Source organism: Nannospalax galili, unplaced genomic scaffold (genome assembly GCF_000622305.1).
Source record: "Nannospalax galili isolate Female #2095 unplaced genomic scaffold, S.galili_v1.0 scaffold160, whole genome shotgun sequence".
NCBI lineage: Eukaryota > Metazoa > Chordata > Mammalia > Rodentia > Spalacidae > Nannospalax > Nannospalax galili.
The window spans coordinates 2,340,931-2,352,147 of record NW_008346900.1 but is presented as its reverse complement, the minus strand read 5'-3'; the positions used below and the strand labels follow the sequence as shown (position 1 = coordinate 2,352,147).

The 11,217-nt window shown below is 50.8% G+C and overlaps 1 pseudogene; it reads left to right on the top strand.

The window, feature by feature from the left end:
* The first annotated feature begins 1,272 nt into the window (after positions 1–1,272).
* On the top strand, positions 1,273–1,997 carry LOC103742297 (annotated as a pseudogene).
* Positions 1,998–11,217: the final 9,220 nt, after the last annotated feature.

Here is an 11,217-nt window from a genome sequence, read left to right as displayed (position 1 = left end):
CAAGAAACTCCAAGGTCCACCCAAACTCAGCACCCAGGCTTGTCTTGAACTGCTGGTATAGGACACCCGTCAAGGAGGGGTGGCAGCTGATCCCGGTCACAGGCTGTCTAAAGCTGCAAGTCGAGGTTCGATGACTCAGCCTACTCCCAAGCACTGAGCACCGATCTCCTGAGGGTCAGCCTCCACTGGCAGTTCCACAGCCTGTTGCTCACAGCCTTGGGAAAAACATGACCCACATGCCCCAGCCTCATTGCAAGCCTTCACTGACCACTGAGATGCCCAGCAGCAGTTGTACCTGCTCCATCAGCCAGCAGGATGTGAGCAGGGAACATACATAGGCGAGACAAAACCTTACTGGTACTAACCCATCTTATCCACCAGCGGGCCAGAGCTGCTAGCCACGTGGAATCACTACCCTGGCCTCTGAGCTGGGGTTCGCACTGTGAGAACGGAGGAAGCCCCCAACTCAGGGACTCCCCAGCCGGGCCAGAGCTGCTAGCCACGTGGAATCACTACCCTGGCCTCTGAGCTGGGTGGGGTTCGCACCGTGAGAACGGAGGAAGCCCCCAACTCAGGGACTCCCCAGTGGGAAGCTCACAGAGACTCCCCTCAGATACCCAGATGTTTCTTCAACACAGCTTGCTCCTGCTCCTCCAGCCATTGCTTTGTGTAAACAAACACAAGCCGCTGATTCTAAATGAAGTTATTTGCCTGTGAATTAATATATCATATTCTCTCCTGAAACAGAATTATTTGTCTCTGGAGGAATCATGTTAAAGCCTGACATGGGGAGGGGGACGTGGGGGTATGACTGTGTCATTTACATATGCAAATTATTCAACTCGCAATTAAAGGCTTGTGTGTCAGCAAATGAGACTAATTAGATTCATTTATCTATGATAATCAGCTTTTCACAAACAAAATAGGTCACTCTTCCAATGATGCCGGACAAAGGGGGCACTAGAGAAGACCTGCCTGGTGGGACCCAGGCTGGGGAGGAGACAGAGCCTTGCCTGGAAGGGGGGTGGTTGCTGTAGGTGGCCCCTGCTGCTTGGACTGGTCTCTCCAGGCCATGCATTTTGACTGAGGACATGTAGGAGTACGGGGCTGTCCTAAACCCACCCCTACTTTCCAGCCTGGCCACAGCAGGATGCAAAAACGCAATCAAGAAACACAGTGAGTCATACAAAAAACCATGGAGGTTGGGGGGAGCAGCAACTCCCCCTCCCCATCCCAGGTCCAGTCCCAGTCTGTGTCTAGGCATTCAATATAAAGATGAGTAGTTTAGAGAAGGTGTCCTGGATTTCCTGATTCTGTGGGCTCCATGGAAGTGAATTCTTCTGTGAGGTAGATGAAGACTACATCCAGAACAAATTTAATCTTACTGGACTCAACAAGCGGGTGCCTCACTGTCGACAAGCTCTAGACATGATCTTGGACCTGGAGCCTGATGATAAGCTGGAAAACAACCCCAAACAGAGTGACTTGATTCAACAGGTAGGTGAGATGCTTTATGGGTTGATTCACACCTGCTACATCCTTACAAACTGAGGCATTGCCCAAATGTTGGAAAAGTCTGCTGTTCTTGTGTGACTGCTGTTCTTGTATGTACTATGAGAACCAGCCAATGCTTCCCATAGGCCTTTCGGATATCCCATGCAAGGCCATGGTGAAGTTCACGGGTGTGCTCGTGTGAACACACCCAAGTCATCAAGGCACCACCACAGGGATGGTCCCTACTTCAGCACTGGTTTTCATCACATGCTCTTCATGGTGCACCCCGAGTATCGGCCCAAGCGACCTGCCAACCCATTTGTGCCCAGTCTCTATGGTTTCAAGATCCATCCTATGGCTTACCAGCACAGCTCCAAGCCACCAGCAACTTCAAGAGCCCAGCCAAGATGATTCTCTGGTTTCCCACCCACCTCTCCCTGGCTTTGACACCACCTTTCCTTTGTTACCACCCTTTCAGGAAATCTGTGTGGTTTTTAGTTTAAATTAAAGGAATCATGATTATGGTGGGAACATGAAATAAACTGAAAGAAAAGGCAGATAAGCCATGGGAGACAAGGGATGGTCTCCAGGAGCCTGAAGATTCAAAGAAACACCAGTCCAATGTGTGTCCTGACAAACAAAAGGTGGGTGCATTTCCCACAGAGAGGGCAAACAGAGCTGGCACCCAGGGGAGTCCATACCCAGGGGAGTCCACACCCAGGGGAGTCCACACCAAGGTCCTGGTGCCTAGAGTCTGGGTACTGGATGATGCAGTGGACCTTGGCCTGATCCCAGGGGACAGTTCTTGCAGATCCTGCACCCTGGGGCTGCAGACACCAGCTCCGTGGAAGGGGGACAGCACTATAGGGGTCAATGGTGCTCCCATGGCCATCATGGTCTCCACTCATCCGTGCTTCTCTCTGGGCTCTGCCTCTCTCTTATCTCTTGTCCTTCACTCTTCAAAGACCCATCAGATACATCAATTCCCACTGATGCCCATTCCTGAACTTGGTGTCACTTCCCAGCATTTGTCAACTGTTTGTGACAGAGATAAACCCATGGACAGGAGGAAAAGCCCTGCCTGCTTGGCTCCACTCGAGTCCCTTCTCCCCACTGCAGGGCTTCGGGGAGTGCCTGGAAGCTCCTCTTGCATATGTCAAATGCATTAGGGCAGGAAGGGAAAGTGATGGAGTGCCTGCAGGGTTTGGGGGCAGCCTGCCTGAGATACTGACTGGGACACAGGCTGTTCTCCCGTCAGGTACCTCCCTCTGCCTCCACTCTACCCACCCACAGACCCAGTTGAATAGGGGATATCAAGAGCCCTGGCTTCTGTCTTTCTAGCAGGGTAGACATTAAGGGAAACACTTGTAATTAAATTGCCCCTCAAAGCCTTAGACGACACAGGTCCTCTGTGACCTGTCCACGACGGCCACACCATTCTCTCTGTCCTTCCTGAAGTTAACTCCTACAACTTGACAAGACTCCACGTGGAACACAGCCTACCGCTGTCATGGAAACTCAAGGGACAAGTGCTTTCGGACACTGAGGCAAGCCAGGATGGGGACGGAAGAGCTCAAGGCCAAGGAGGTGGGTGGAAATAGGTGGTGGATCCATGAGTTCCACTGAGGCAAGCAGGGCAGGGCAGGACAGGTGGCCTTAAGATAGGTGTCCTTGTCTCCAGTACATGACAGGAGAGTAGGGGGACTTGCACTTCCAAGGGGCCCAGCTTGGCACCGCACAGGATGCAGCCTCGAGGAACTTGATGGTGCAATAAACACACAGAAAGTGAAGTGGGAATCCTGCCTCGGCACAGAGGACAGACACTTGGGGGACTTCGATCACCTTTCAGCCTGAGGAACATCCTGTGCCACCTCTGAGGAGGACACAAGGTGGGGGATGCTGTAGGAGCTGCTGAATGGCTCTACCCTGCTCAAAGGGACACCCAGCCTGGACTCACACACTTCGTGCTATAGGGGTCACGGGATGCCTGAAATGAGGTGCAGAAGCCCCCCTCTGCCTCCAAGCAGAAGCCCCAGTGGTCTTGACTCCTATGCCATGCCAGGGCCCTGCCCCCTTCCTTCCCTGAGAGTGAATTAGAACAGAGACCAAGTAGGTGTGTAGAATCGGGGAGCGATGAAAACACGCCGGTTTATGAAGAGTCTCAGCCCTGCTTGATTTACAGATAAGCAAAACCTTACTTGGGTCATTTCTTACAAATGTTGGTTTAAACACACCTCCCCTCTGCTGAGGATGACAGTTGGAGAGGCAGGACTTAGGGAGAGGGAATGTCCATTCAGGGGGCCAAAAAGGGAGCGGTAAACCTACAGCTAATCTGATGGCTTCCTTTGTTTCCACATTTACCTGAGGGACACATCTAGGACACAGAGCCTCTTTCCATTTGGTATTCCTGAATACAAGAGTTGCTCCTCACTCAGACTGACCCTGAAGTTCCTCAGCCTCAGATTTTCCTCCTGCAGGTGGTTACCCAATCTCCCGGACTGAGCTGCTTTCCAAGTGCCATGTGATGACCACAGACACCATGTAATCCAACTGGACAGGGAAGCCTGAGTCCTACCAGGAAGTTTGCCTCTAGGGAGGAGTTTGGGGGAAGGTGGGAGTTGGGGTTAAGGGGTGTAGGGAGCAAGGGATGAATGCAAGTGGACAAACAGGGCCTCGACATCTGGACCTTAGCAGGGATGTAAGCTCTCTGGGGCAACTCTACTCCAGTCCATCTTACGAGATGCTCAGACTGGAAGACTTGCTGAGCCTGCTTTATACTACACTACCATGGCAGGTCCCTCCAGAATAAATGGAAATCTGATTAACCAAGTGGTTCTGTCTCTTCACTGCTGGAATTCCCAGCTCCTACTTGATCTCACTGCCTTTTTTTTGGCTTTTTGAGACAGGGTTTCCTTGCAGCCCCAGCTTGGAACTCACTATGTAGACCAAGCTGACCTCAGTCTCATAGAGATCTGCCTGCCTCTGCCTCCCAAGTGCTGAGATTAAAGGCGTGCGCCACCACGCCCCGTCCCTTACTGCCCTTACTTTCAAAGCTGACCTGCATGCGAAAGATGATGTCTGTGAGAAATCCAAGTTCACCAGGCTCACATCATAGAAAGCACTGTGCCAGAAGCATGTGAGGGCAGAGCAGACCCTGGGAGCAGACACAGCACCCAGGATGTCCCCAGGTGCTGCCCTATGGAGGACTCCCAGGGAGTTCCCTATTCCTCTGCCTCTGGGAGCTCAGGGCAGGGAATCACCGCATGTCCAGATTGACTTGTCTAGCATCAGTGTTCCCTGATCCCAGGGTAGAGATGGAATCCAGTGTGTCCAGTTCACTACCTGCACTGCTGTCTGCTCTGGGCCTGGAAGGCTAACCATCGTGGCTCTCCAGCTTCGGACTCTGACCTCTGAGTACGTTAGGCCAGTGGGTCATGAGAGCTGGAGAGGAGGGATTGTGTTTGCTGACCTTCCCTATGACTGCCCATCCTGCCCTTCGGCACCAGTGGCTGTCCCCCAGCCCCACATTCCTTTACCCCATTGTCATTGGAAGAGCTGTTTCCTCAAGAGACCTAACTTCTTTGTTTGCTTGTGAATTCTATCACAAGCCACTGCTGAACCCCCATGATATGGTGGTCAGTGTTGGACCCACAGATAAAGTGGAGGGGTCCCTGGGTTCCCCAAGGGGTGTCTGTGAGGTCAGAATGCTATCTGGAGTCAGGACTGACCTAGTGCTACAGTGAATGTGGGGCAGAGATGCCCCCCACCAATGGGGAGGTGACAGAGAGCAAACAGAGCTGGCTGTGAGGTAGGACAGGAGCCCTGGGCAGAGGGAGTCTTGGGAGGGCACGAAGAAGCCCTGAACACAGATTAGTAAGATTATCTGATGAGCAAAGGTGCCTCTTATGCAGAGTGAGGCAGGATTCCAGTAGGGAGGGACCCTGCTGGTACCATCTCAAGAAGATTGCTAGGACCACCATGTGACAACAGCCTGCAGCGGAGGGAGTTTCAGGTCTTAGTGGCAGGGCAGGGCCAACAGGCACACAAGTAAATGCCTACATCCCAGCCCTCCCTCACAGTCACTGTCTACAGAGACAGAGAATCTTCTAGGGCGTGGCTGGCTAAGTCTCTGGGTAAGTCTCTGGGGTTCAAAGGGTTTCTCCTCTGATGCAGACACGGTTCTCTATTGCTTTTCCTTCTTAGTATCTGACTATTATTCCAAGCTATTCATAGTATATAAGACAGCACCCTGCACAATGACTGGGCGAACACTACCCTTTTGTAGGAGTCCCTGACAATGAAAAGCCTCTATAGAAAGCCTGCGGTGATAAATGAGTATCTAGTATGTGCTGGCCTGGTGCACAGGGTTCCAGAGCCCCTTACCTGTCCTTGATTTTTACCCACAATCCAAAGAGGAGCACCCCATCCTGATAATAATTAATCCCCTGGGCTTCTGGGGCTGAATCACTTAGCAAAGGGGACAGACAGAACAGCATCTGAGCACGCACACCCATCATAAATGAAGTTAAGGTGCTTGGCCTCCAGGACTCCCTGAGCTTTCATGGGTTGCTGAACAGGGAAGCCCTCACTGCTGTCTGCTCTTTCTTCACTCAGTGCTCAGCTCATCCACCACCAATCAATCATGGGCCTCTGTAAAGTGCCCTTTCATCTCATTGACATTCTCTGATTTCTCAAGCTCACATATAAACATGCAGATGGGCGTTGAGGAGAAGCTTGGTCAGTGAAGTGTTCACCACACAAGCACGAGGACCAGAATTTCATCCCTAGAGCTCACTAAAAAAGCCGGGAATAATGTCACATGCTTATAACCACAGTGCTGGAAAGAGACAAGCGGATCCTTGGGGCTCACTGGCCATCCAGCTGAGCCCAATCTGAGAGCCCCAGGACAAGGAGAAATTGTCTCCAAAAACAAAGTGGGTAGCTCCTAAGAAATGACATCAGAGGTTGTCCTCTGGCCTCCACACATATGCACATACATGTATATGTGCACCCCCCCACACATATATACCTGAACACATGTGGACATACACAAAATAACATACAGACAGACACACAAACACAAATACACACTTGAACGCATGAATTATGAAAGCAATCCCAGAAATTATATCTTAGAGACCTTGGTTACATGCGCCAGTCTGTTCTGGTGATAATGATGGGCATGGGGATGGTCATAATGATTACAGTGATGAAGGTGGTAGTGACAGTGGTGATGACGGTGATGGTGATGGTGATGGTGGTGATGGTGGTGATGATGGTGATGGTGGTGATGATGGTGATGGTGGTGAAATGGTAATGATGATAATGATGGTGGTGATGGTGGTGATGGTGGTGATGGTGGTGATGGTGGTGATGATGGTGATGGTGGTGAAATGGTAATGATGATAATGATGGTGGTGATGGTGGTGATGGTGGTGATGGTGGTGATGGTGGTGATGATGGTGATGGTGGTGAAATGGTAATGACGATAATGATGGTGGTGATGGTGGTGATGGTGGTGATGGTGGTGATGGTGGTGATGATGGTGATGGTGGTGAAATGGTAATGATGATAATGATGGTGGTGATGGTGGTGATGGTGGTGATGGTGGTGAAATGGTAATGATGATAATGATGGTGGTGATGGTGGTGATGGTGGTGATGATGGTGAAATGGTAGTGATGATAATGATGGTGGTGATGGTGGTGATGATGGCACACAAGTAAATGCCTACATCCCAGCCCTCCCTCACAGTCACTGTCTACAGAGACAGAGAATCTTCTAGGGCGTGGCTGGCTAAGTCTCTGGGTAAGTCTCTGGGGTTCAAAGGGTTTCTCCTCTGATGCAGACACGGTTCTCTATTGCTTTTCCTTCTTAGTATCTGACTATTATTCCAAGCTATTCATAGTATATAAGACAGCACCCTGCACAATGACTGGGCGAACACTACCCTTTTGTAGGAGTCCCTGACAATGAAAAGCCTCTATAGAAAGCCTGCGGTGATAAATGAGTATCTAGTATGTGCTGGCCTGGTGCACAGGGTTCCAGAGCCCCTTACCTGTCCTTGATTTTTACCCACAATCCAAAGAGGAGCACCCCATCCTGATAATAATTAATCCCCTGGGCTTCTGGGGCTGAATCACTTAGCAAAGGGGACAGACAGAACAGCATCTGAGCACGCACACCCATCATAAATGAAGTTAAGGTGCTTGGCCTCCAGGACTCCCTGAGCTTTCATGGGTTGCTGAACAGGGAAGCCCTCACTGCTGTCTGCTCTTTCTTCACTCAGTGCTCAGCTCATCCACCACCAATCAATCATGGGCCTCTGTAAAGTGCCCTTTCATCTCATTGACATTCTCTGATTTCTCAAGCTCACATATAAACATGCAGATGGGCGTTGAGGAGAAGCTTGGTCAGTGAAGTGTTCACCACACAAGCACGAGGACCAGAATTTCATCCCTAGAGCTCACTAAAAAAGCCGGGAATAATGTCACATGCTTATAACCACAGTGCTGGAAAGAGACAAGCGGATCCTTGGGGCTCACTGGCCATCCAGCTGAGCCCAATCTGAGAGCCCCAGGACAAGGAGAAATTGTCTCCAAAAACAAAGTGGGTAGCTCCTAAGAAATGACATCAGAGGTTGTCCTCTGGCCTCCACACATATGCACATACATGTATATGTGCACCCCCCCACACATATATACCTGAACACATGTGGACATACACAAAATAACATACAGACAGACACACAAACACAAATACACACTTGAACGCATGAATTATGAAAGCAATCCCAGAAATTATATCTTAGAGACCTTGGTTACATGCGCCAGTCTGTTCTGGTGATAATGATGGGCATGGGAATGGTCATAATGATTACAGTGATGAAGGTGGTAGTGACAGTGGTGATGACGGTGATGGTGATGGTGATGGTGGTGATGGTGGTGATGATGGTGATGGTGGTGATGATGGTGATGGTGGTGAAATGGTAATGATGATAATGATGGTGGTGATGGTGGTGATGGTGGTGATGATGGTGATGATGGTGATGGTGGTGATGGTGGTGAAATGGTAATGATGATAATGATGGTGGTGATGGTGGTGATGATGGTGATGACAGTGATGATGGCAGCAATGATGGTGAGGATGATTGTGATGATAATGGTGATGACAATGAAGGTGGTAATGGTAACTGAGGGTGGAGATGGTGTTAAGGGTGATGATCTTGACTATAAACTTGGCCCCTAGTGATTCCAGATGTTTAACCCAACAGCAGGCCTCAGCCTTCATTTCCTTTCAGCACTGGATAACAAAACCCACATCCTCCTTGACCTGCCTTCTAAGCCATCTGGGTCTCCCCAGTTCTTTTCCCCCTCTTGGCCACCTTTCCTCCACCTCTGACCTTCAGAGACAGGAGACCTAGGTGACGCTTTCTGGCTTCCCCACTTCTCAGTGATCTCCAGCCCCACAGCCTTATCTGTAGTCAAAGCTCCCAAGTTTGTGTCTGCAGTCCAAGATCCAGGCTCTTAGGAGGCAACTGGCTGCAGGCTACATGGAGGTCTAATCACAGGCCAGAGCCAAAATTCGGGGCTTTAAAACCTGTTAGCCAGCGTGTCTATACTAGAGGACCAAAACCTGCAATACAACAGTGGGATGATGGACTTAGGCACCGGTGGGGGTGGAGTGAGGGCTCCACACTTGCTGAGGGCCCTGTTATATGCAGACTGCCCAGGCATCTCCCTGTGAGTATCAACCCTCTGGAAGGCTGAGGTCCCTCCCAGAGCCTGCTCTGGTGAGTAGGGTGCTACAGGCATGTGATGACCCCGCATCAGCTCTCTAGAGGCCCTAGTAGATGATCTGGCCCAGAAGATCTGATGGAAGCAAATCCACATGACCATGCTGGGCTTGGGTTTGTGTGGAGGTTTGAGGTTGATGAGGATTTGGGCTCCCAGCAAGGGTGCTCCTAGTAGGTACAGCACGAGCAGAAGTACAGAGGGTCAGTGCCTGCTCGGGGGCACAGTGGAGTCCACGCTCATGGGTTCTCCTAGATGAGCCACATTAGGTCACTGGGGGGTAGTGTTGCAGCAACCACTGGTGCTCCCCAGTGGTTGGGGAGCACTTAGCTGGACTGGAGGGTGGCCCTATTTGGCACCTGGTGCTGTTCCAGTTGCCAATACAAAACACTTTGCCCAGTGAAGAATATCTGGCAGATGTAGGGTTGCCAGGCCTGGAAAACTGGGCTCCTAATGTCAGAGTCAGCCATTAGCCATCAGCCACAGTAGGCTGCGTGTGCCACTGTGTGTGTGGCAGGCCCATGTGGCTAGGCTGAATGTTCAAGACACACAGTTCTCATGTGTATTTGTGCATGGCAGCCAGACCTGGCCTCAGCCAAGGAAAGGAGATGGGGACCTCTCATGCCCTAGATCTCCAGCATGGCTGCTTTCCAACTAAGTCAGTCCCAGGAGTGTCCAGGGGATGACAGGAACCAGGGGCTCTGGGCTACACGGTTGGCTCTCATGGTGTTCCTGAGTGTGTGCTGGGTCTCTGGGGACACTATGAACACTGTGATTCACAAAGGGACAAAAGAGGAGGAGGAAGAAGGGAGAGAGATTCTCTCCCAGCAAAGGATGGGGGCAAAATTGGGGAAGGGTAACTTTGAAAACAGGATTGGAATCATGTACTAGACTTCTGCAGGGAACTCGTGTATGGCAAAGTAAGAACCCAGTCTGGCACACAGTTTCAGGGACGTCCTCACTGACTCAGGAAGGGCAGCTCAGCAGGTGGTGGACCCTCTCATGGACCAGGCTGCCTGGGTTGCACACACATGTGGCAGCATTTTCCACACAAGCAACAATGCCTTGAGAATGCTGCTTTCTAGAAGCTCATGGTTTACAGAAGTCCTGCCCTGGCTCTTGCTCTTGGCGCAGGCACATGATGTGTAAGACCTAGGAACAGTGGCGTGCTCAGTGGCATAAATGCAGCCAAGGCCACAGACTCTAGGCCAGGGCAATAGCCACCTACAACCAAAGGCCAGTTCTCAGCCTACTGAGAAGCTGATGTCCACTCCTCAGACACAGTGGCAGACTACTGCCTATCCAGGACACCTGGGAAGATGGAGCCCTGGCTAGATCCTCACAGGGCACTGGAGCCCTGCACATGAGTGCCCTGAGTCCCTGCCACCTACCCACACCTCCTCCAGCATGACTTTCCTGCAGGATAGATGCCACCCAATCAGCAGAGTTAATATGTTACCCTAAACAAGTTAATTACATTATTACTTTCTGATGCTGCAATCACAAGATTTTTATGTTTTAATGCTAAATCGGGTAAAACTTTAAATTACGGTAATTAAATAATTAACCATAAGATATGACAAGCTAACAAACAGTTCCCCTCTCCCCTGACATTCCCAGTTGGTGTCACCTGTGTGGAAATGCTGTAGAGAGTACACATCTACAACCCAAGTGGGCTGGTCCACAAGAGGGTCCTCCACCACTGCCACCTTCCCTCTGAGTCAGTGTCCCTGGAAGCACCATCAGCCTGGGTTCTTACCTTACTATCAAGGCCCCAGAGAAGCAGAGCTCAAAGTCGACCATGCTGTGACATGTCCCTGTCCTTTTTCAAAGCATTGCTGCCGGGAGAACAGACACATCATCAGTGTCAGGCCAGAGCACAGCATACACAGCAGAGCGTTGGGCACAGCAGGCAGAATGGTGGTAGATTG